The 25,683-nt window shown below is 42.6% G+C and overlaps 1 long non-coding RNA gene across 3 annotated transcripts in view; it reads right to left on the reverse strand.

Moving 5' to 3' along the window:
* LOC135229891 (uncharacterized) overlaps positions 1 to 25,683 on the reverse strand; it is a 359,848-nt gene that overhangs the window by 145,283 nt on the left and 188,882 nt on the right. The window lies entirely within an intron of this gene.

Raw genomic sequence — 25,683 nt, forward strand, 5'->3', positions numbered from 1 at the left:
GTGAAGTAGAAGGCCAACAAGGCTGTGGGAGACTCTTGGTGACATGGACTGGCACATAACCCACAATGATGGAATCTAAATTGCTGGCAGTTGTGAGGATGACACAGGACCTGGCAACGTTTACTTCTGTTGAACCTAAGTTCACCATTAGTCGGCGTCAACTCGATGGCTACTAGCAAAATCATACTGTTTGAAAGAACTGAGATATGAACTTGATACAATATACCAAATAAACATGTGAAAAGATCTCATGTTTACTATTAAAGAACGGGAATTGATAACACAACTTTGAAATCACTGGAAGGAAAAAGAAAGTAATAAACAAAATAAAAGAAACAGGAAAGGTAGAATGATAAAAAAAATATAAACAGTGAATATGAAGTATAATATGGAATTACATCTACATGTTTCAGTAATAGCAAGAAAAAAGGATTAATACCTTAGAAAAATACATGTATGCTCAGCTTAGACTTTCAAATCAGCCATATCTTATTCATAAAAGAAAATTAAAACATAATGACAGAAATTTTTTAATTATGTAAATGAAGAAATTTCTACTGTCTAATGGCTACGTGAACAACACTCTGCCAGATACTGCTGATACAGAAATGATTAAGGAAAGATTCCTTGCAGTCTCGTGAGAGAAACAGCCCAGTTAACCAATCTATCAGTTATTGATTACGTGTAATGAAAGACCCAAAAATGAAGTGCCTTAAAATAACAACCAGTTACTTTGCTCACAGTTTTGCAGGTTGGCAGTTTGGAGTTCTTCTGGTCTGGGCCAGACTTGGCCACTCTCGGCTGGGCTCCCTCATGTATCTGGAATCAGCCACCATGTCAGCTGGCGGGCAGAGGGCCTGAAATCTTCTCAGCTGGATTCTCCCTCTAATGGTTTTTGTCATTTATTAGGGTGGCCTGGGCTGTTCCTATGGGTTCTCAGGGTTTGAAGAGCAGCACAAGGGCAAGGAGGAGCCCTGGTGGTGCAGCGGTTAAGGGCTCTGTCGCTAAAGGAGAGGACTTCAGTTCGGACCCACCAGCCGCTCTGCGGAAGAAAGACGTCGCAGTCTCCTTCTGTAAAGATTACAGCCTTGGAAACCCTATGGGGCAGTTCTACTCTGTCCTTCAGGGTCACTATGAGTTAGAATATATTCAAGAGCGATAGGTTTGGTTTTTCCTAAGAGGGCAAGCCACGGTGTCTGGCCATTGCAAGTCTCCGCTTCTATTAGTCTTGGTACTGTCCCAAAGGCCAAAGCAATCATAGATCAGTCCCAGTTCAAGGACTGGAGGAAGACTCTTGCTCTTAAAGACCAAGGGAGTTGCAAAGTCATATGAGAATGCATGGATACAGACAGAGGAGAACATGTGGCCATTTTTGCAACCAGCACAGCAAGTAAATGCAATCAAGTCTGTTTTGAGTTGTGGCAGAGAAGTTTCTTAAGTACAATAGAGTACAGAGCAGAGGTGGTAAATTCTACCAGGTGTAGGGCTGGAAAGTCTTCCACCAAGAAGGGATGCTTGACCTAAATTTGGAAATATGAGTGGATGGACAGAAGATTTTTTCTTATGTTTCCAACCACTTCTCCCTGTTCTACCTTCTGTAGTCAAACAAAACAAGCCCTCTCTGCTACCCTGTTGACATCTTTCATTTTCCTTCAAATCCTCAGGCTATCCTCTGCCTACCAAACACAACTTCCCAAACTCTGCCTTAAAATGTGTCAACAGTTTGCTTGTTCCTTCTCTAAATTTCCCCAAACAAAAGCAGACCTCCAGATCAAGCAGAGGACAGTGGACCTTTCCCCGAGGGCTCTCCTAAGCCTCCCAGGCAGGTTGACCATAGACATCCTGAGTCTCCCTGCTTTTCTGTGATGCTGTAATCCTACCCTTTTTAGTGGCTCCAAGGGAGAAGCATGTGGACAGGCCAAGAAGCTTCACAGTCATACTTCCTGGGGCTTAGAGTCAGGAGTTCAAGAGAGAGTGGCCTAGACTCCACCACCGAGTGATGGTACCTCCAGGCAACAGACCAAAAAACCCATTCTGCACTGGATGCCTGTGAAGGGTGAGTGATTTGGGGGAGTCTTCGTTCATTTAATCAACACAGGTATACTGAGTATGTCTTATGTGTTAGGCACTATCCCACTTTCCGGGACTGCCAAATACGAGGCAGACCCCATCTTTGTCCCCAAGTTATTTACAACCCATTTGGAAGACACGAATTTGAAAATGAGCGTCTCCTATGACCCAGTGCTATGATGGAGGATTACTAGGTGCTCTGAATACATAAAGCAGGACCACAGACTGGGAACCGTGGGGGAAGAACCAGTCAACAGGAAGGGAGAGAATGTCCACTAGTCAGAGGGAACAGCTTGTGTGAAGCCTAAGTGGCAAAGGAGACCTGAGAGGTGTTCAGAGTGGACATTGTGTCTCCAGGGCTGGAGAGATGTGATTCAAGGCCAGAGGAGGGGTTTGGGAGAAAAACAGCTCATCACACTCTGCTGTTCCCTGAACTCACAGTTCCCTTCCCCAGGAATGATAATCTCTTTGAGGAAAAATTTCAATTAATTTTTAAGATATAATTTCCCTCTTCTCAACCTCCTAACTCCTGCCACAACAGTTGCATATTTTTTCTTGTTGCCGCATTTGGGTTCAAAGTGGGCCCTCGGAACTGAGCGATGTCAGCGATGATGTCACACGAGGGTTACTGGACGCCTTGGTGCTCACTCAGATCCCAACTGCTCTTCGGAGAGCTTGTCAGTCTGAGGTCTGCTGCGGGAGAGCGACTTTGGATACCAAAGTACAAATGGTTCATCCTAAATCAATGTCCCCAACTTGTGAGAGTTTGGGACATCATCTCTACATGGGAGGAGGAGAAATATCTTGCCGGTGACCATCCTTCCTGGTTCATCTTCACCCAGCCAGATGGAGCAGCAATACGTGAGGAAGAGGCCTTTCTCTAAGGCCCGAGGTAAGGGTGGGAGGAAATTTAGTCTGTGTGATGGGTGCTGGGCAGCAAGGGGTTTGATTCACCATGGAAACAAGGACCACAAGGGATCACTGAGGCTTTCACCTGAAAAAACTTCCTGTCAATTAGTAGACAATAAGAATTTGTAATGTGAATAAATAAATTAAGGAATAAATACCTGAGTGAACTATAGAATTCAACTATGATCTGAGGGGCTTTCCAGAACAGGAGTAGACATGCCAGATCTGTGAACCCTCCTGCTTTGTTAGTGGAAAGGAAGCAAATGGGCAACTGGGGCCGTGGGTATAGGACCAGGGAGAAGTGTGGTTACAGAGACTTGCACTTAATTTTTTAATGAGATTGAATGAATATACCATGTGAATTAAAAATATATAAAAAATGTATCAGGAAGTTTTGGGAGTGGGTGGTGTGATGGAGCATAGTAACACACGTTCATCCAGAGTTCCCAGTCACTGTGAGCTGTCACAGCCCTCAGCCTGGTCTCAGGCAGAAGGTCCAGGAAGGCTCTGGCCCTCTAGCTCTGTGGATTTCCCTTCTCCTCCAAGGTCTCCTGTCCATATTTTCACAATGACTTAACAATTCTTCAAAGCAAAGACAGCTATACATTTTTTTTTCAATCTTAACCTTTTTTAATTGTGTTGAAAATATACACAAAACACAGTTACTCAAAAATTTCTAGCGTATGAGTCATTGCTGCTCATTACATTCTTCAAGTTATGTAACCATTCTCAGTATCCTTTTCCAAAACATTCTACAACCATTAACATAACCTCAATGCCCCCAAAGGAAAAACTTGCCCTTCCCGCCTCCCTGTCACAGCTGGCAACCCGCAATAATCTTCGGTTTCTACATATTTGCTTATTTCATACAAGTAAGATCATACAGTAGTTGTCCTTTTGTGACTTTCTTCAATCAGCATGATGTTTTCAAAGCCTAGCAAGAATTTTCAAATTCCAACTATAGCTAACCTCAGTTTCTGCTATCATTCCCAGTTCTCCATCCTTTCTCCAACTAGTGTACCCCCTTTGTCTTTTCTGTTGCTGCCCCATTCTGCCTTTCAGTGGCTGAGCCCTGCTTTCTGCTCCCTCCTTGGTCTCTGTATCCCTCTAACACACTACTGGCAGGTTCCGTCTCTGGATCTTGTCTCTGGAGCTTTCCCTCCATCCAACACACACCACCTAGCTCTATCTCTTTCTGGATCCTGAAGTCTACAGTCCTTCCCACATATTCACAAACATACACAGACCTTTAGGTTGACATAGGCAACCCACCCAGACACACCCAGTTAAGGTGGTTGTGTGCTGTCTGTCTGAGGTTTCTGGCATCAGGTTCTCAGATACGGACATCTCTTTCTGCCTCACACTGAAGGAGTTCCTCTAATAAGGACAAGGGCTTCTATTCCGAGAAAAGCAATTTTAATCCTCTACTGTAGCTTGGTTAAGAAGGGTACAAGAAAGAGGTATACATGTAAGAGTCTTAACTAAATATACGCATTATTCTCTTTAAGTATAACTTCTCCGTAAAAAGAGCCTTTCAGGAAAAGACGTTGAAAAGAGGTTAGCATTGCTCTTGTTTGAGTGCTTACACCCCAAATTTACTAAGAAAAAAACCCTCATAGAAAATTTCTTTCAATGACGTCACACATTTATTATGAAGTTTCATGGGAATGAGGTCATTTCTAAGTTCCAAAGGAACAAATTCATTGGAATTCAATAAATGTGGAATTAAAGAAAAATAACTTCTTAAAAAATGAACTACCATAAACAGTGCCACTCGACAATGGAGACTTTGTCTTCCACAGCAGTGCCCCCAAAGGGTGGTGGGTCTCTGGGGGAGAAGAAAGAAAGCATGGGGTCTGCAGAGGTGGAGGATGTGGTGATGGAGAGGCCTCCAGCGGTCCCTATGACCAAAGATTTGGGCTCCCAGGTGAGGATAAGGACCCTGAAAGCTCAACTAAATCTACTCTCTATTCTCAGAGGTCTCTATCCAAGAGGAAAATGCCCAAGAGTCAACAACATCCCAAGCAAAAAGCCCAAGTTCCAGGCCCAGGAAGATTCCAAAAGCATCAGAGAGCTCTTTTCCTTCATCTTCCACCGAGCAGACCTCTCACTCCTCCAGCTACGGGGCTGCCCCAGGAAAGCGATGGGTCAGGTGCGCATATTTCACCCAGGTGCACACAGTCAAGGGGGTGGCGGTCGCCTGGCAGACCAAAACCTCCTTTGACCCCGTGGGCAAGATGCCCCAGGTCTTTAAGGCCGAGCTCTCTGAGGAGAGCACCATCGGCTCTGCCCCCAGTCTGGCCAACACTGAGTCCCTGGTCAGCACCCTGGAGCCCTGGCAGAAGGGGCCCCAGACCTGTACTCCGGACCCCACCGACCAAGGGGAGGAGCATGGGGAGAGCCCCCACGCAGCCACCCTGGAGTGGCTGGTGACCCGTGAGCACGGCTTCCGCTGCGTGGCCAGAGAGATGTCAGGGTGTCAGGAAACCTGCCTGCAGGTGAGCAGTGGGCATAAAGCCCTAAACCAAGGACTCTGGGTCCCTTCCCAGCAGCATACAGGCAGAGAAAGAGGTAGGGCTTGGCAGGAGGAGAGGAGGGCCCGGTGAAGGAAAATGAATTCACCCCAGCCATGTCTTCTGGTCTCCTAGGGTGAATTTGGGGTTATGATTAGGATGCATTGTTGTTGCCTCATTAGGGGAATGTAAGTGGGAGGTGGTGTAGAAAAATCCCCCTGGGTGTTAACCGTTTCTGGATAACAGTTGATCCAGTGCTTGCAGGGTACTTCTTGTAGAGCATGTCCTCGGGTAAGGGGTAGAGCTTTGGAACTTTTTCTTCTCCTTTAAATAAAGCTGTACATTCCAGTTCTTGACACGTCAATAAATCCTGTTAATTTTTTCCCCCCTGTGGTCAAATCTGACCTGTCCCGAGGTCAAAGAACTGGAAGAAAAAGGCCGTCTGAGATGAAAGAAGCAAAAGAGAGGAGAGGCTTCTTAACCTGGGGAGAACAGCGAGAACACAGGTGACCAGAGGTATGGATGGAAGAGGCAAATTCAGGCCCAGACTCAACAGTGGACAACAAAGACCAAGTCTCAGTCACAACATCAAATGCCAGGTGTGGGGAAACCCTGGACATGACAGGGATGTATCCATCTCTCTGGGAGATGAGACCACAGAGGGCAGAGGAAAGGAGGGCAGGGCCTCTAGGATGGGCACCTCCATCTACAGTCTGTCCTGTGTGTATGCCTCAGAGTGACAGAGACAGCTCCTGTGAGGGAGAGGGTCACAGGCAGAGAAGAGCCAAGGTGTTCAGGCCAGGTAAATTCTGCAGTCTCCTAAGGATCCAAAACAAAAAATCAGAGATTCTCAGAGGTATCAGAGTGGGAGGGGTTGGCATTCCCAGGCTGGGGAGAGGCTGGCTGGGGAGGTACTGCTTTCTGAAGTCTTTTGATCAACATATTTCTTCTTAAAAGCTACCTTCCCAGTTGATGTCCTCTTTTATGCTCTAGGCTCAGACCTGAAAAGGGCCTCGAATGCACAAAGGCGGGTTATACAGTGGGTCAAGGCAGGGAGGAGGTGGTACCAGCACATCCAGGAAAGAGAATTTTCTGGAGCATCATGAGTTACCTAGTGAATCGCACATGGTGTCCAGCCTTCTACATTTAGCTGTAGACATGTGCTTGCAAACGTCTTTGAGGGGTAACTCTACTGACTTCCCAAAATTGTTTTTGGTCATTTCCAGTTATAGAGACCAGAAGAGCTCACTGGTTCCAAGAACAAGAAGAAATGCACTGGATCTCATTATTACTGTCTGTGGTGTGCTCTCCTTCCAGTGATTAAAATCTTTTGTCTGTCATTACAGAAAATTTTCACCTATTTAAAATATCTAACGAAACATGTTAAAATATACATGTATCTATGATGTTTATCAATTTCCAAAGTTCTGAAATCGTTTTTTATTACATTTTCAAGATTACAGATTTGTATGACAAAAAAGTTACATCAGGGTCCCACCCTCATATGTAATTTGCTCCCACTCCCACAAGGTATCCAATGTTAATAGACACACGTGTGTCCTTCCCTACATTTCTCTGCAGGGACACAAATACACAGTCACAGGTACACAAGTACATCTGCTGGGGTGTTTGCTTTTATGGAAACTTGGTCTCACTCTACCCACATTGCTCTCGCCCCTTCTTTCACTTGACATTCTACCTTGATTCTCTGTAAGTCATTAGATATGGCACTAACACTATATTTTTGGGTGTTTAACTTACATGAATAATTTAAATAGATGATAGCAACTCAGTACACTTTATCTGGACTTATACATGTTGTTGTTAGAAACTATCAAGTCAGTTCTGACCCACAGTGACCCTAGGCACCGCAGAACAAAACTCGGCCCGGTCATTGCAATCCTAATAATAGTTGCTATATTTGAGCACACTGTTGCAGCCACTGTATCAATCTCATTGAGGGTCTTCCTCTCTTTCCCTGGACCTCTGCTTTACCAAGCATGATGTCCTTTTCCAGGGACTGCTCCCTCTTGATAACATGTCCAAAGCCATCCTTACTTCTAAGGAATATTCTGGCTTTCTCTGCTCAAGACACATTTATTTGTCCATACACAACACCACTAAAATGGAAACATTATCATCCATGCTTTTTAAGTCCACTCTTCCTGCATGTTCTAACTCTCCTCCTCCTGTTCTTTCCCACAAGTGAATCCAAGGTAATTCATGTTAACAATGTGGTAAGTAGTCTCTCCTATCCTTGCTTAAACAAGCACGCACAGACTTGCATGTATCCTTCTCTTCTCATTTATACACACACATAAACAGGTATTCAAGCATATTCAAACAATTGATATTGTTTAACCCAGATGTGCTCATTTTATATACACTTCTCTGCACCTTGATTGTTTCAGTAATACTTCCATAATACTTCATAGAGATTTCTCCCACTCAACTACTACAACTCTTTTTCATTCTAATGACTCCCTGTTTTATTGAGGATGTAGCTTTACCATAAGTTATCTATCATTCCACCATCAATGGACAGTCAAAGTTTGGTCATATTAATAATAACTATACTTTGTGTACTACAGGATTTGTTTCTGTGGAATAGACTCCACAGAGTGAGATTTCCAATTCAAAGAATGTTAAAAGTACAGAGCCATGGCCTTTTCTTTCCCCTAGAGGCTGCCATAATGCACCTCTCCAGCCACGTCTCAGGGCATCCTTCTCCCCACAGCCCAGCCAGCCATAGGTGGTGCTGATTTTTAAATTGTGCCAGTTTCACTGGCAGTTTGATATTTTCTTAACTTGGACTATGTTTATTGGGCATGTGGATTTACTCTGAATGAACTGTTTGAATTCACTGCTCATTGTTCAAGTGCTTAACTTTTATCCTTCTGTGTAAAATGGAAATTGTTATTAAGCCTTGTCCTCTCCATTTCACATGATTTTCTAAATCTATGATTTGTGTATCACATTTTTGCAAGCTTTGTCCCCCAGAACGATCACTTGAGTCAGCACCATTTATTAAATAAATATAATTTTCTTGAAATACGACCTTTGTATCAATGGTTCTTGTGACTTCTTAACAGATTTTGTTTCATTGGTTGACTTGTCAGCTTCTATGCTATGTAATATCAATTTGTTCTGTTACCCAACGAGGTAGACACCTGTTACTATCCTGCTTTTTTATGTTTTACTTTGGTAAAACTGCCCTGGTTTTGCAGCGATTAAGTGCTCAACTGCTAATCCAAAGAAAGTTTGGCAGGTCGACCCCACCAGGTGGCTCCAAGGGAGAAAGACCTGGTGTTCTGCTCCCATAATGATTACAACCTAGAAATCCCTATGGGGCAGTCAGATGGGATCGCTTTGAGTCAAAAATCGCCTCCAAGTCTCGTGACAACAGGAATATTCTTTGTTATCTATTCTTTGTTATCTACTGTACTATTTGTAGCATATGATTACTGTATACAGTTCAAAAACAACTATCTTAATATTCCGGCTAGAAATGCATTCCACTTATATATTAGTTTTAAGGACCTCCATTTAATTCACAAGACATCCCATTTGAAAATATGGCATATTTTTGCATATATTCAGGTTTCATTTTATGTACTTTAATACATTGTTTTCCCTCATAGAGGTCCTTTGCTGCTCTGGTTAAAACAATGTTTTGCTAAATATTTTACACTTTTGGACACAGTGTGGTACAGTCAAGTAGTAGGGGAAAGAGAAGGGTCTGCCCTTCCCACCCTTGCCAATTTTAGACCCTTATTCTCTACTGGAGAGAAACCATTGATTTTGATGCATTTGTCTTTTATGCAGGTATGTAATTATATCATCATTATTTTAAATATCTCTCTTAATACTTGTACTAGTTATTTAAATTTTCTAGTTTATTCCTTCACCTAAAAACTATGTTGAGTGATACCAAAATTTTTGTCTGGTTCCAAATTTATCAGAATGGGTTTAATATTTTTCCATTTATCTCACACCTGATAAGTTTGGGGATAATTTCTTATGTACCAATAGATAACTAATACTCTGAGCTACTGACCTTTATAGTAATCTACACACAACTTGTTTCTGACAGTTAAGTACTTCCACCTGGCCTCTGTTCAGCTGGGATACCATGATTTACATTGCTACTAGGCAGCCCAGCCTCCACTAAAACCTGAGCCTACAGAGAATTGTTCTTCCTGAGCCTATAGAGAATTGTTCTTGTTAGCTGTCATCAAGTCATTACTGACTCATGACAACCCCATGTGGGCATAGTAGAAGTGTTCAGTAGGGTTTTCAAGGCTGTGATCCTTTAAAAGCAGATCGTCAGGACTGTCTTCTGAGGTGCCTTTGGGTAGGTTCAAACCACCAAACTTTCAGCTAGTATAGAACACTTAACTGTTTGTGGCACCCAGGGACCCCCTGCAAAGGATACATATTGGTAAGCTCCATGTTGCTGGTGCTCCCCTCATCTCCGCATTCCTTATTCTTTTGATGAAATGGGTGTCCTTCAGAACCTCCAAGAAATGGTCTTATAGAAGACTAACTCAGACATGCCCACATATTGGAGGCTTTTATTTCTTCTTCCAACACCCGACACAGTAGGTCTGGCATTTCGATTTCATAGAATTTGGGCCGTTGCCTTTTCCAACCTTCCAAAAGCAATCCCACAGCATATTAAACCCATTTCCAGAACCCTTGCTACGGTAATAAATCCTTCTCAACAAACTCTCCTTGACCCAACTTTATATTAAACTCCCCTTGACTCAGCACCTTCAGCACTCGTCCCTCAGCACACCCCCGTCCTGCTCACACAAGGCAGCCAGGTCTTGCAGCTCCTGCAGTGTACACTCCCTTCCCCCTCAACCACAGCCAGCACTTCCGCCGGTGGCTATGCTGGTATCTGACAGCTAAGTATCTGGACAAATGCATGGGACACTATCTGAGGATTCTGCAAGGGAAACTGTTGAAGGTGGATGGGGCGGGGGTGGGAAACCAGAACATAGAGTATGAACATTCCAGAGGTTGAAATTAAATGAGCCCAAATCCCAGAGCTGCACATCTGTTGTGGACAGAAACAGCTCCAAGAGAAGCCCTCTCTCATATAAATGGGATAGAGGGTCCGTAAAGGAGAGAGACAGGCAGGTGGGCAGACACGTGAAACTGTGGCAGAGGAGAGTCCTTCTCTCTGACCAGAGTATGGAAGGGCCAACGAGTGTAGAGGAATCTCCAATATATTTTTTCTCTCTCTCTGCTGTTAACTGGAACCTAGTCAATTCTACCTCAAAGGCTGAGACTTTTCAAAACCAGATAGCCAGGCTTGTCTTCTGAGGTGCTTCTTGACAGGTTCAAACTGCCAGCCTTTTGGCTGGTTGTCCATCCAGTGCTTTGGCCCCATAGGTAGAACCAGTCACTTATGTGCACGACAGAATGAGGAGATTAAAGCCCCTGCATTCCTGCCAGTGGGCCAGGAAAGCACTCCTTCAGAACTCAGACAGCAGCAGAGAAATAAAGAGAGGAGACTGTGCAAGAAAGAGATTCTGCAGACTTGCCATGAACTCCTGGTTCACCCCCCAGATGCATCTGCATTGCCCTGACCCTAAGAAGCATTATCAAATCCTTTAAGAGCCGCACTATGGGTTAGAACGCCATCAAGGTTCCAGACTGAGTGGCGCTCACATAGATTAGATCTGAATACAGCTGCAAAGCCTTCAAAAATTGAACATTTGAACCATAGAATACAGAAGATGGGACAGAACTTGGAGCCTGAACATAACTGGGTCAATAGACTGCTAAAAACAAAAAGGAAAAAAATTCTCATAAAATTAAGCCGGACTTGTAGTCTTGAAATCATAAGATACAGATTTTAAAATGCTATTCTAATCATTCTCCAAGAAATAACACGTACACTTTTTAAATAAAGGGAAAGATAATAGGTGCTATTTGCAAAGGAAAATTTTACATGGTAGAAATAAATTCATTTGATAGTTTCAACAGCAGAATGGTGATGACAGAGAAAAAAAATAGATGAGTTTAAAATATTTATTCTGAAAAGAGAGAAAAAATATGGAAAAAAATGAACAGAGCCTCAAGAATTAGAGAAAAAGTCTGTTTATTTATCAGAACTCCAGAAGAAGTGGAGAAAATGTGTGCTGTAGGAAAACATATTTGATGAAATACTGGGTGAACACTTTCCAAATTTGATGAAAGACGTAAACTTACAGATTCAGAAGGTCAGCAAACCCCAACAGGTTAATCCTAAAGAATTCTATGTGAAAATATCATATTTTTATGCAAATATTGTGTTATGTGTTTTTTGCAAATCACACGCTCCCCTCCCCCCAAACCGGCATATTTGCAAGCATGCTATGCTAGTTTTTTACACCAACATATAAAAAAAATAAATAAAATTAGGCACCATTCTCATAAGAGTACCTGGGAAGGGGAAGGCTCAGTTGGCAAAAAATATCTATAATGTGTGCATTATTTGCACAAAAATACAGTACATCATAATCAACTGCAGAATAACAAAGATCAAGAAAATACCCAGGAAGAAGCTAGAGAGAAAACAATAGATTTCACATGGGAAAAATAATTTCACTGACTCTTTCTTCATTATCAGAAAACCACAGAGGCCGAAAGGTTGTGAAAAAACATTTTTTCAACACTGAAGATCAGAAACATTACCCCAGATTTCTATATCCAATCATTACCTTCAGGAGTAAAGAAAAAACAGTGCCATTCTTAGGGAAGGAAAACTGAGAGAATTCATCGCCACCAGACTTCTCCCAAATGAGATGCTAATGGAAGTGCTTCAGGAGGTAGACTTGGAATTTCAGCCGTATTTCAGGAAATCGGAAAACGTGGGCACTATGTGGGTAAATATACTGTGTTAATACTGTAGTCACTGCACAACATGGCGCTGGACATGATTCTTTGGAAAGTTTTTCCAGCCTCTTGGAAACGCTTGGGAATATACACTTGATGGAAAATCATTATTACAGAATAGAATTAATTTTGACAATATCTGAAAGATGTCTGTAGTCAAGTCTGGTGAATAAAATGGAAACTAAATTTTGGGACCCAAAATAAGGTGTGGTAACAAAAAATGAGTCTCAATTCAGATGTGGCCATGAGCTGGCTCTGAAGGCCGGCCTTCCCCAGAGAGGCGTTTCAGGCACATTGGGAGCAATGGCTTGTTGTTCTTGTTGCTAGGTGCCATCGAGTGGATTTGTGAGTCATTGCTGCCCAGAGTGAAGGCAATACTGTCCCAACAGGGTTTCCTGAGTTTTAATCTTAATGGGAGAGGATTGCCAGATCTTTACTCCTTTGAGCCTTTGGGTGGGTTCAAACCACTGACCTTTCGGTTAGCAGCCAAGCACTTAAACTTTGCACCACCAGGGCTCCTTGGAATAATGGCAGCACCACAGAATTTCGTATAAACTTCCCCATGGGCCTTCCCTGAGAAGTAACCTCTTTGCTGAAGTACCAAGTTTAGTTTTCATACATAGTCATTCTGTAGAAAGTCTACATAAGAATTAGAGTGCTTCCTTGAACGGACAACATTTTACATGCCCTCCATGAAGAAAATGCCTCAAGGGCAAAGTTTAAGAGTAAACCAAGGCATTTCCCATAACTCCTTACCTGAGAGCATCTTTGTGAGGATTTCACGAAGACGCTCTCAGGTAAGGAGTTATGGGAAATGGAAAAGAGCATAGTAGACACTGCCTTCTTTTACCTCTTCCCTCCTAAACAAACAGAAACCTTTGCTAAGATGTCAAGTGTCAAGCCCCAAACTCCTCTTCTTATCCTGTATGTAAGTTCTGTAATGAGACCAGGACCCAGGCAGTATTTCCCATCTTTCAAAGTTTCGAGGTCCAGTGAAATCCTGTTACAAGTCACTAGATCAGCTCGGGAGCTGGAAGACTGAAATTCCTGGTCCTCTGACGAGTGGGAAGGGCAGGGTGGGATTGGGCAGAGCCTCCTTGACCATCACTTGCCCCAAGAGGCTCTGGAGGTTGCTTCATGTTATAAGTCAAAGGCCCTTCCAGCCCAGTCGCATAAGAGCAGGGGAAGGCTTTTTCCATTGAAAGAAGAAATGGGCTCAGGAGCAGCAGGTTTGAGGCCATTCAGCTTCTGTCAGCTTTGTGGCTTCTGACATCTTGGTCGCTGGTCGCCTTCACAACTGGGTCTTTATACCGCTCCACCTCTCTCTCCCTCCCAGTTTTCTCCCAGTACCATGGGCTGTGGCTTCTGCTAGTTTTAATGATTTCAATGTTTCAGTAGCTCCTCGCCCCACTCAGAGGAGGCAGGTTTGCAGGGTGTGAGGGACAAACCCATAATGTTGCTTAGGTTTCCTTGAACAGAAACACTCCTGAGGTGACAAGCTGTCCTGACTGATTTTGAGACCAAGACAGAGAGAAACTCAGTGAGAGGGTCATTGGCTTCTGGAAGTGTCAGCATTCTCAGAGACATGTCCTGGGGTCATGCCCAATTGCAGGAAAAATGAAGTGGTTCTGAACCTCGGTGTGTTGACCGTCTAGTACACAGGACCCGGAAGCCTCTGGAGGAGTCTCACTCTTAGTCTAACCGAGCACTGGGGAAATCCTCACAGGGTGAGAGCAGTGATATTCTTGGGCATCTTTATTCTAAAAATCTCAGAGCAGTTGATACAGTCTTGTGAAGTGGGAAAAGAGAAAGCTTGGGACCACAGGAGGGTGGCAAAAGGAGGCTCCTATCACTCACTCCCTCTGGGATCTTGTTCAGGTTTTTGTTTTTGTTTTTTAATGCAACTTGGGCTCCAGGCAGGAACAAGGTAGGCTAAAGTTGTATTTCTCTGTTTTAATTTATGATATCTAAGTCAAATCTGGAGTCTTGAGCTCATTTTGATAATTCGTCTTTAGTCTGTGCAAACAAGAGTCCGCTCACACCCATGATGAGAGCAGAGGAAATAAATTCCCTAGCCTAGACCAGGGCTGGCGCTCTTGCTCCTCAAACTAAGAGTACCACACTTGGGGAGCTCTCCTAGGGCAATGCAGGCGGTGAGTCCAGTCTGGGGCCCTGGGAGGGGGACGGGGTGGGTGCCAGGCAGTGTGGCCTCTGTGGCTTTGCCTTCTCCTCCTGGAAGTGCATCTCGAAGGCCTCCACGTTCAGATCCTGACGCTAACCACAAGTTCCCACCCTTCTGTGTCCACTGTCTGGACCCAAGTCCTCATATGCCTCCTCTGCCCTCCTATCCCATCATATGCACTGTGATCAGGCTCAAGTGTGTACCCTGGGTCTCGCCCTCTATGGCCTTATGCTTCCCCTAGTTCTGTTGGGACCTGCCAGACTGGTGGGTCTGAGGTCCAGGTGGGGCTGGGTGGGCTGGGACTGTCACAAAAGGCTCCCGAAGCCAGCTCTTTCCTGTTCCCCGCCAGCTTGTGGTAGGGCTGTCTGGGACCTTGCGCCTCCCCCGGGTGCCCCTCTCTGAGCATCCCTGCCGCCCCCTCCCCTAGTTCTTGAGGCGCCTTCTCTTGATGCACAGATGCAACTGGGTACCTCACCGCACTGAACCCAAAGTCGGTTCTCAGCTAGATTAAAGACCTGAACCTGAAATGCACAACCTTAAAACCACTAGAACTAATAACTTGTTGTTGTCTAATCCATTCTGACTCATAGGGACCATAAAGGACAGAGTAGAACTGCCCTATAGGGTTTCCAAGGAGCGCCCGGTGGACTTGAACTGCCAACCTTTTAGTTACCAGCTGTAGCTTTTAACCACTACTCCACCAGGTTTCCTAAAACTGCTAGATAGGTGTGAAATGAAAAAAGAAAAAAAAAAAGTAAATAAAAAAATTTTAAGAAAAAGAACAATTACATAATACGTAAAAGAAAAAAATAATGAAACAAAAAAACAACTACAAAAAAAATCACGTAATATGAGACTGTAACCTCACATTATGGACTCAAGGAGGCTGGGTTGTATCTTTCTTTGCAAATAAGTCTTAGATAAGGGAATTGGTACCAGGAGTAGATACACACTCTCACTTCAGGAAAATGAAAATCTGGGATTAATTGACCTGGATGAGGTGGAAAACAGTGATAACCACATGATATTTAAAGATGAAATCCTAAAAGCCTAAAAACATGCAGTGGAAATTTGTCTAAGTAAAGTAGCATCAGAAGAGGCCTTTAATCACTATACAAAATGGGTCAGTAGTTCAAGATCTCCCTACAAAGATGGAATCAACTCAATGGCCAACACGCAAAAAACAGATCATTTCAATCTTGTACACAGTCAATAAAGAAAAGAAAACTATGAGATGCTTCCCAACTTGTTCCCTAAGGCGACTTTAATATTGATACCAAATTAGAAAAGGAAGGTATAAGAAGAGTTACAGGACAAGCACACTAAGCAATTGAGATGCAAAAACCTACATAAAATGCTGGCAAAGAAATCCAGCAAGGTATAAAGCATGTAATACGCCATGATCAAGGGGGTTTATTTAAAGGATGCAAGCTTGAGTGAACATTAAAGGTTTAATAATTCAATTCACCACGTGTAGGTTAAAGAAGAAAAGACACAGGTTCACCTCAAGAGACGGTGAAAAGGCAGTGATAAAATCCAACCACACTGAGACATAAGAACTCTGAGCAAACATGGAACAGAAAAGGAGTTCCCGAATGTGGAAAACTACAACTAGCATGATAGTTCCTGGTGAAATGTGGGACATTCTCTTTAAAATTAATTAGCAATAAAATAAGGATGCTTTCTCTCATTATTTCTATTAAATATTTAACGCGGGAGTACAAAAAGAAAAACGTATAACTCTTATTATTCATAGATTATAGGAATGTCTCCACAGAAAAATTTAAAAACCATAGAAAATATTAGAATTAATATTAGTTAATCATAAATACAAAGTAAAAAATAAAGTGAATGTCTATGCAGCAGCATCAAGGCAACTCTGTCATAGCTCTCCGTGAAAGCAGAGGACACTGACAGGGAAACAGCAGGATCCAGGTGGGCTAGACCACAGAGGGGAGAGCACTATTTTACACCGGGCTGGATTTATAAGCACAGGTATGTGTGTTAGTTACCTAGTGTTGCCGTATGAAAAAAATAAATAAATAAAATAACACAGTTGGGTGGCTTTAGAGAATAGAAATTTAGTTTCTCGCAGTTCAGGAGGCTACCTGTCTGAATTCAGGGCATGGCTCACGTCTACTCCAGCTTCTAGCAGCTTCTAGCCACCCTTTGTGTTCCTGGTCTCGTAGGTGCATCTGCTCCGTTGTCTGTCTTCCTCTCCCACTGAGTGTGTCTGCGTCTATTCTGCTGTTTATATAACTCAGAAGGGACTAGGTTTAGGACCCACCCTACACTGCTATGGCCTCATTAATATAATTTTAAAATCCCCTATATCCAAATCAGGTCACATTTACGGGTACGGTGGTTAGGATTTCAACATGCCTTTTGGGGTTATACAATTCAGTCCATAATAGTGCCCTCACCAGATATTCTGGACTGAGAATACTAGCATGAGCAGTTGACAGTGGTTCTATTTTTTTTTCGCATTAGTTGGTTGTAGCTTGTCTCAATGGCCACTCATATGAACTTTGGAGCAGCTTATTATGAAGGCCCTGGCCAACCTTTCGTAACCATGTCCATTGTGTGGAAAAACACACAGACTCCCATCACTGAAGCCTTGGGAAATTCATTTATAAGTGTGGAATGGAGTTGGGACCAGAATTGTTTCGTGGCCTTGATAACATGGAATAGCTGTTAAGATATCCACATGGAGATGTCAGGTAATAATACTAACAGCTAACACTTACTGAGTACATGCACTGGTGCCAGGATTCTTGTAAGGGCTTCTCCTTTCCTAAGATATTTGTTCTGTATGATAGCCCTATGAGGAATGTACCATTATAATGCACATTTTATACATGAAGAGGCCGATACAGAGATTTAAGCTGATATTTGAGTATAAGTCTGGACCCAGGAGGAGTTGAAATGGCTGGAGGTGTAAATCTCACGACCTCAGCTACAGACCGATGGCTGTGGACACACTGAGGCATTCCAGACAGAGGGTGTCAATAGAGAGAGAGGCCTAAACACCGAGCCGTAGGGCACCCTGACGCCTACAAGCTGGCCGGGTGAACCACAGCCAACAAAGCTCTCTGAAAGCCAGTGTGGTTCCTGGAAGGTGGTCTGTCCTTTCTCTAGGCCGAATTTCCCCACTGCCCCTCCCACCCGCACTGGCTTGTCCCCTTCCTAATGGCAGGGACAGTGAGTAACTTTCACCACTGCCCAAGATCCCAAGGTTACAATAACATTGGTATGGAAAGCAGAATGATGGAGTCAGGAAGCCTGGTGGTCACATGCAACCAGTTGGAAACAGAAAAGAGCAAATAAAGAAGGGGAGAAGACTGTGAGCCAGAGGGGTAGGAGAAATGAATATTTCCTGAGTGCTAAAAAAGGCTGGGCGTCTGCTAGTGGCATGTAGTTCCTCATTTAAACTTCAGAGGGACACAATGAGTGGAATAGACATTGCTATCCACTTTCATCGTGCAAACGTTTTATTATCTTTGATTTTAACAGTAACTTCTTATAAAAACAAATGAGAAAATAGAGAAGAGTATAATAAAAGAATACATCTCATCAGTTCAGTACTATCATTTTGCCTCAGCAGCTACACATTTTTGTTGTTGATGTAAATATAACACACAACCTTTGCCAAGTGAACGAGTTGTACAGGTGTACACACTATTGACAGGAATTACATTAATCGGCTGTGCAACCCTACCCTTAATCTGTGTGATTTTTCCATCACTGTAAACAGAAACTCAGTTTCCATATGCAATAAAAAAAAAATATATGCAGGAATTACATTAATCAGCTGTGCAACCCTACCCTTAATCTGTGTGATTTTTCCATCACTGTAAACAGAAACTCAGTTTCCATATGCAATAAAAAAAAAAATATATGCAATAAAAACCAATAGCACCTCTTTATTCCCTCCCTCCTGCCCCTGGGAACCCCTATAAACTTTCGTCTCTATACATTTGCCTGTTTTTGTAAAAGGCATGCTTTTTAATTTGAAAGTTCATGACAAGCTACAAGGGAGAAATCATGTGGAAGCAGAAGTTATTTGCAATACATACATCCTACTACAAACTTGGTTCTAGAATATACAAAGGATGATTCATAAAGAAAAAAAAAGAGAATTCAATAGAAAGACAATACTTGAACGCTCTCTAAAAGATTTCTGTATGGCCAACATGCATATGGAAAGGGACTACATCAGTTATCAGAGGAATTCTAATAAAAACTCACAATGTGATCCTAACCCTGCACACCAGAACGGCTAAAATAAAAAAAAAAAAAATGGAAATACCAACTATTTGGTAGAACACGGAGCAACTGGAATTCTAATCTACTGCTAGTGAAAGTGTAATTTGGTACAACCACTTTAAAAATGCTTTGGCCATATCTACTACAGCTGTGAACATCCGTATATCCTATGACCCAGCAATTCTACTTCTAGATACATACCCAATAGAAATGGGTACATATGTTCACCAGAACATATAAGTCTAACCATCTGCTAAGGAATGAACACCCTCCTTCTGAATGCCTAACTTTTGTTTTTAATTGTTCTTTAGATGAAGGTTTACAGAGCAAAGTAGCTTCTCCTTAAACAGTTAGGACATATATTGTTTTAAGACATTGGTTACCAGCTCTAAGACATGTCAACACTCTCTCTTCTTGACCTTGGGTCCCCTATTACCAGCTTTCCTGTCCTCTCCTGCCTTCTAGTCCTTGTTCCTGGGCTGGTATGCCCCAGGAGTCTCATTTTGATTTATGGGCCTGTCTAATCTTTGGTTAAGGGTGAACCTCAGGAGTGACTTCATTATTGAGCTAAAAGGATGTCTGGGGGTCATATTCTCAGGGTTTTTCCAGTCTCTGTCAAGCTAGAATTCTGTTTTTTTTTTTTAATTAGGATTTTGTTCTACATTTTTCTCCAGTTCTGTCCTGAATGCCTCACTTAAAAAGCACTATTCTCGTCTGTTCTAAGGTGATGGCCATATATAATGATAAGCTTATAAAGAAAAGTCTAGAGCTTTCTGTGAAATGCAGCAGCAAATCTCTAGAGGCTCATGTTCTTATAGCTTCTGTTCCCTCTGGAGCTTCTCCTTCTCTCTGTCCTTCTGCTGGGCTGCACCACCTGGAACCAGTTATAAAATTCAGCTTCATCCTATAAATTCACAGGAGTCCTACTCACACAAAATTTTTATTGGCGAACAGGTGTGTAGAGGAGGTATAGAAGGGATTTCTATTGCAGCAAAGCAAAACCTTAAAATGAAATGGCTGGGAATGGCAGGCCTCCTTCTGTAAAAATGCTTTTCTACATGGAATATGGAAAATGCAGTTAAGATATGGCTTATGCAAAAAGGCAAAAAGGAGTGCTTGCAGCAATTTGGTAATCATTTAGATCACCTGTAAAAATATTTTCATCCTTTTTCTCATAGCTTGCAGGAAACAAAATTCCAAAAGGATCGCATATTTAAAAGTAAAATATGCCACCATACAAATTTCAGAAGAAACTATGAGAGATTTTGTTTTGCTTTTTATTGGTAAAAGAGAAAGATTTTCTAAAAATCCCAAAGCTGTGAAGGCTCAAACTGGTAAGATACAGATATAGATGTTTGGCATATGAAAAACTATATGAAGAAAGCAAAAATACAGGCAAAAATCTGAAGAAAAATTCGTAGGCTAAGGATTTGAATAGACATTTCTCCAAAGAAGGTACAGAAATGGTCAATAATCACATGAAAAGAAGCTCAACCTCATTAGTCATTAGGGAAATGCGAATCAAAACCAAAACACACTATTATTTCAAAACCACTGAGATGGCTCAAATCAACAGGATGGACAACACAAGTGGTGAGGATGTGGAGAAACTGGAACCCTCATACATTGCTGGTGGACATGTAACATGATCCAATCGCTTTGGAAAACAGTTAGGTACTTGCCCAGAAAGGTAAACATAGAGTTAGCATGCAACATAGCAATCCCACTCCTAGGTATGCATCCAGGACAACTGAAGCATGTTCACATAATAACTTACAAAAGAATTTTCATAGCAGAATTATTTCTAAATAGCCAAAATGTGGAGAGAATCCCAAAGTCATGAATTGACAGATAAACTGTGGTATACTCGTAAAATGGAATATTACTCAGCCATTAAAAGGCATCAGGTACTAATACACGGCACAATATGGACAAACCTTGAGAACGTTATGCTAAGTGAAAGAAGCCAAACAGAAATGACCGCATGGTGCATGATTCCATTTACATGAAATACCCAGAACAGACAAACCAACACAGACAGAAAGTAGATTAGCAGTTGCTACGTCTTGGAGGAAAGGAGTAATGAGGATGACTACTAATATAAAATTATGCAGGGCGTTTATTTACAGGGTACTGAAAATATCCTGAAGCTAGACAGTGGTGATTGTTGCACAACTCTGTCCATATACTAGAAACCACACAATTGTGCACATTATAAAAGGCAATGTTATGGCCGGTGAATTATATCTCAATAGAAATATTTGTGATTCCCGAAAGACTAACATTTCAATGAAATATATACAATCCATAAATCAGTAGGCGAAAACAACGCAATTTTACCATATCTCTCTCCAACCAAAGTGAAGGGGGTACATTCTATTAATACATCTTATTTTTTTATCTCTTCATTAACAAGTTCTGTTCTCATTATACAAAACTGGTCTCCATTTCTAATCACACATAACTAGTCTCCATTTCCTTATGTCAGTTTTCACTATTGTAACTACATAAACAGAGCACTTCCATGGTTTTTATAAAAACCCACCCACTCATTCAATCAGACATATCATTTTTGGAAGCTTCTTATGTGCCAGGAACTAGGATACTCTGACCAACACAGCAGACAAGGTCCTGCCTGCATGGGCCTTCTATTTTTGTGGAGCACTCAGATGATAAACCAGCCAAACAGTATGTAATGTTACCTAACATCAGGAGGGAGACGTATAATTTTGGAGGTGTCCCAAGCTGTGTCTCTCTCATGAAGAGTTCCCTCTTGCCTCTGAACCCAGTGGAAAGTAAACACTTTGAAGGAACTGTGAGGTCAGTAAGTGTGAAAAAGACATTTCATTTCAGTTTCATTTGGCTGGTTTTACCTGCTATGCTGTCAACATTTTTTTAAACACTATCCTGCAGCTGACATCAACCACCCCCCCAAAAAGCAAAAACAAAACCCGATGCCATGGAGTCGATTCCGACTCACAGCGACCCTGTAGGACACAGTAGGGTCTCCAAGGAGTTCCTCGTCTTAGGACACAAATAATTCCTGCTTATGAGAATCTGAAAGTTGTTCACTGTGGATGTGTGAGGGATTCAGTAACACTTGCAAAGATTTCCATGTGGGTGTGGTGCTCAAGTGTGAGAATCGGGGGGAATGGACCCCATGGCACTTTGCATCCTTCTGGAGATTATGACACAACAAACATTCCCTCCTCATCGTCCTGCATCTTGTAAGAGGACAGAGGGAATTGTTAGGCAGAACCATTTGAAAATGCATGGCAAGAAATTTTATTGAAACATTAAATTCAAAATAAAATCTTCCTATGTTTTTCAACCTTCCCTACCTCATTTCAAAGAGGTAATTGGACTCACAGAGTTAAAGCCCTGAAACTTCGAGACTCTGAAGAGTCTGTTGTAAGAGTCTCAGCTCATTGGAGTAATCACACTGAGTGAACTGGAACCCAGGGGAAGAGTGGGAGTCAGACAGCAGAGACCTACACATTGGGAAGGGGTGAGGCCTGCTTCTTGATAATGCCCTGGGCTAGGTGGCAGCACCTCAAAGGGTAATGCAGGCACACAAGTAGACAAACCACGTTATGGTGTTCCCAGCCCTGCCAAGGTGCTCATGCTCCATCTGGGAATGGAAGCAGCAGAGACAATGATTCTAGAGAGATCACCCACATAGGCTGAGGCGATGGGTGTGTTAAAGATCTTCAAACCTTGGTCCTTCTTTAGACCCCGGGGTACCCAGAAAATAAACCAACACCAAATATACCCCTGCAAAGAAGTAAGGTTAAAATTTTACCCCAATTTTGTAAGCCGAGAGCTCTGAGTTGGAATTCAGTTTATTTAAAGAAATATCAAGTTTTCTTGCACACATGAATTTGTGCATTCACACTTACAATTCATATTATTCATTCATCCATGAAGTCAACAAACATTTACACTATAACAGCTACATGTGAGACCCTATAGCAGTTGCTCTTGATGATAAAATGACTCAGAGAATTTCCCTCAATGCCTGGTGAGAGAAACAGCCAAGTTAACAGTTGTATCAGTCACGTATTGCTCTGTAACAAATGACCCCAAATTGTAGTGTCTTAAAACAACAACAATTTACCAGCTCACAATTTTTCAAGTTGTCAGTTTGGAGCTCTTCTGATCTGGGCCAGCCTCAGTGGCTCACAACATGGCTTCCTCATGTGTCTACAATTTGCTTCCAGGTAGCTGGGAGCCAGTTCATAACATCAAGTCAGTGAAACAGCCAGATCCTCCCTCCATTGGTCTTCCATCATCTAGCAGGCTGGCCTGAGGATGTTCCCATGAGTTCTCAGGGTTTAAGAGCAACAAAAGGGAAGTCTCAATGTAAAGTCTTCCAACTCTCTCATTTTATCAGGTTTTCTACCATCCCAATGTCCAAAACAATAATGTCAGCCCCAACTAAGGGATGGAGAAAGACTCCTACTGCTAATGAAAGGCACTCCCGAGTCTCATAGAAGGCATGGGCACAGACAGCGGATAAATGTGTAGACATTTCTTACATCAACCACAAAAAGTAAATGCAATTGTGTTTTATGCTGTGGTAAAGGGTTTTGCAGGTACAATGGAGTAGGGAGCAAGAAGTGAACAAATCTACCAGGAGAATATTTACGGAAGAGCACAACCAGGAATTGATGCCTGAACCAAGTTGGGAATATGATTGGATAGTTAAGGGGTGACAAAAGGTCTGGGTCCAGGAAGCCCCATGTCTTCTCCAGAGAGAAGTTTGAGGAGACAGGCTGAAGTCACTGAGGCATTTGAAACATTTGTGACCAGATGCAGATCATCTTTTGTTCTACTGTTTTCCAACCACTCATCCCTATTTATAGTTTGGAGTCATACAAGAGTAGACCCTAGCATTTCCCTGTTGAAACTTTTATTTTCCTCTGAGAAGTCATCACCACCCCAATGTTCTTAATTGCTTCCTCAAATGCTGTCTCCATTTACCAGCTCCTTTTCTATATGGGCTCCAGAGTGAAAGCAGAGCCTGGAAGATGCAGAGGTCATGGACTTTCCCCAAGTCAACTCCTAAACCTCCCATTCTGGCTGACCACAAATTCCTGAGTCTTAGCATTTTATGGTGAGCTCGAAAGCCCAATCTGTTCCAATGGGGTCAGTTCTCTTAACCACCATGCTTCACCAGAGAGTAGGCCATCAGATGGGATGGGAGAGAAAATCTTCTAGTCACAGGGAAGAGCCTGTGTGAAGCCTCACAGGTTAAGGAGACCTGATAGGTGTTCAGAGCGGACACTGTATGACCAGGGCTGGAGAGACATGATTCCAAGAGAGTCAAATGAGAAGTTTTGGAGAAATCAACTCCTGGTCACACTGTAACGATTCCATGTACTCTCTCTCTCCCGACCAAGGGATAGTAACGACATGGAGTGCAGAGAAAAGTTGCAATTCCTTTTTTATATCCAAGCCCCCTTTTCCCAGTCTGGGACTGGCAGTATTCAAGCTCCTACTTGAACAGTTTCATATTTTTCTTTTTGCTGTGTTTCTGTTTAAAGTGGGCCCATGAAACTGAGCAATGTCAGGAATGATGTCACACAGGGTTATGGAAGCCATGCCATTCATCCTGATCTCTTTTGGTGAGGATGTCGATCTGAGATCCTGTGGGAGAGCACCTGGAACTACTCTATCACGGAAATTCCGGACTAAACCGGGGTCCCCAAGTCACCAAACGGTCATGCATCATGAAGAACTGGGAAAAGGGATAAAGATCCTTCAGAACATCATTATGATTGGACATCTTCACCCAGAGAGGATGAAACACTGATACAGAAGGAAGAGGCCTTTCTCTAAGACTCTAGATAAGGGTGAGAGGAAAAATTGTCCCAGATTGATGTGTGTTACGGAACAAAGGGTCTGGTTTCCACCAGAAAAGACAGCCATGATAGGACAAGATGAAGGAATTGGGAATGGATAAGGTCATAAGGAGGAGCGTCCTGAGAAAGCATTTCCTGTCATTTGGTGGACAATTAACCAAATTCTTATATCAACAAGAAATGTAGGAAAAAGTGAGGGATCAAGCTACAGAATTCATTGGGAGTTTGAGAGCTTTCCAGAACAGATTCAGACGAGGCACTCTGCTGTTTAAGATCTGTACCTGGTGGAAAGGAAGGAAGCCAGTGGACAACTAGGGCAGAGAGTAGAGGATGGGGCAAAGGGTGGTTAGAGAGAAGCGTACTTTATTATATTTTCTAATGACATGATATTAATGTACTATGTGAAGAATTAAGAAAATATCTCAGGAGGTTCTGGCAGTGAGAAGTTGAAGGAGCCCAGAGCCCACATCATTGAGGGCAGAAGATGGCTTGCAGACTCCTCCCCTAGATTCAGGAACTCCCCTTTTCCTCCTATATCTTCTCCCCACATCTCTCAAAGGGCCTAAAAAACCCTCACAGCAAAGAGAGGTATAGGATAGAATTTTTTTACATTCCTACTTTTCTTAACCTGAATTTTGTCTAGGATCTTTAATTTGCCACTCCTTTTCAGGGCAGTTTTGTTGCCCTCTCCACTACCATTATTTTTGCTGCCCCTCACCACTACTCCAGTGCTGCCCTCCACTGGCCCTATTTCCTTTTGCTTCCTAGGTTTCTAACTGGCCTCTAAAACCCTCTTGAGAGATCCCCTGCTGCAACTTCTGTCACGGAGCTTGCACTCCACTCCCAAGACGCTTCCATCTCTTTCTTTCTTAACTCGCCAATCCTACCTTCATACTCAGAAAAATACAGACCCTTATGTTGACATATACAACCCACCCACACACACAGTTGATGTGATTGTGTCTTGGCTACTGAGATTTGTACCATCGGA

Source organism: Loxodonta africana, unplaced genomic scaffold, assembly GCF_030014295.1.
Source record: "Loxodonta africana isolate mLoxAfr1 unplaced genomic scaffold, mLoxAfr1.hap2 scaffold_59, whole genome shotgun sequence".
NCBI lineage: Eukaryota > Metazoa > Chordata > Mammalia > Proboscidea > Elephantidae > Loxodonta > Loxodonta africana.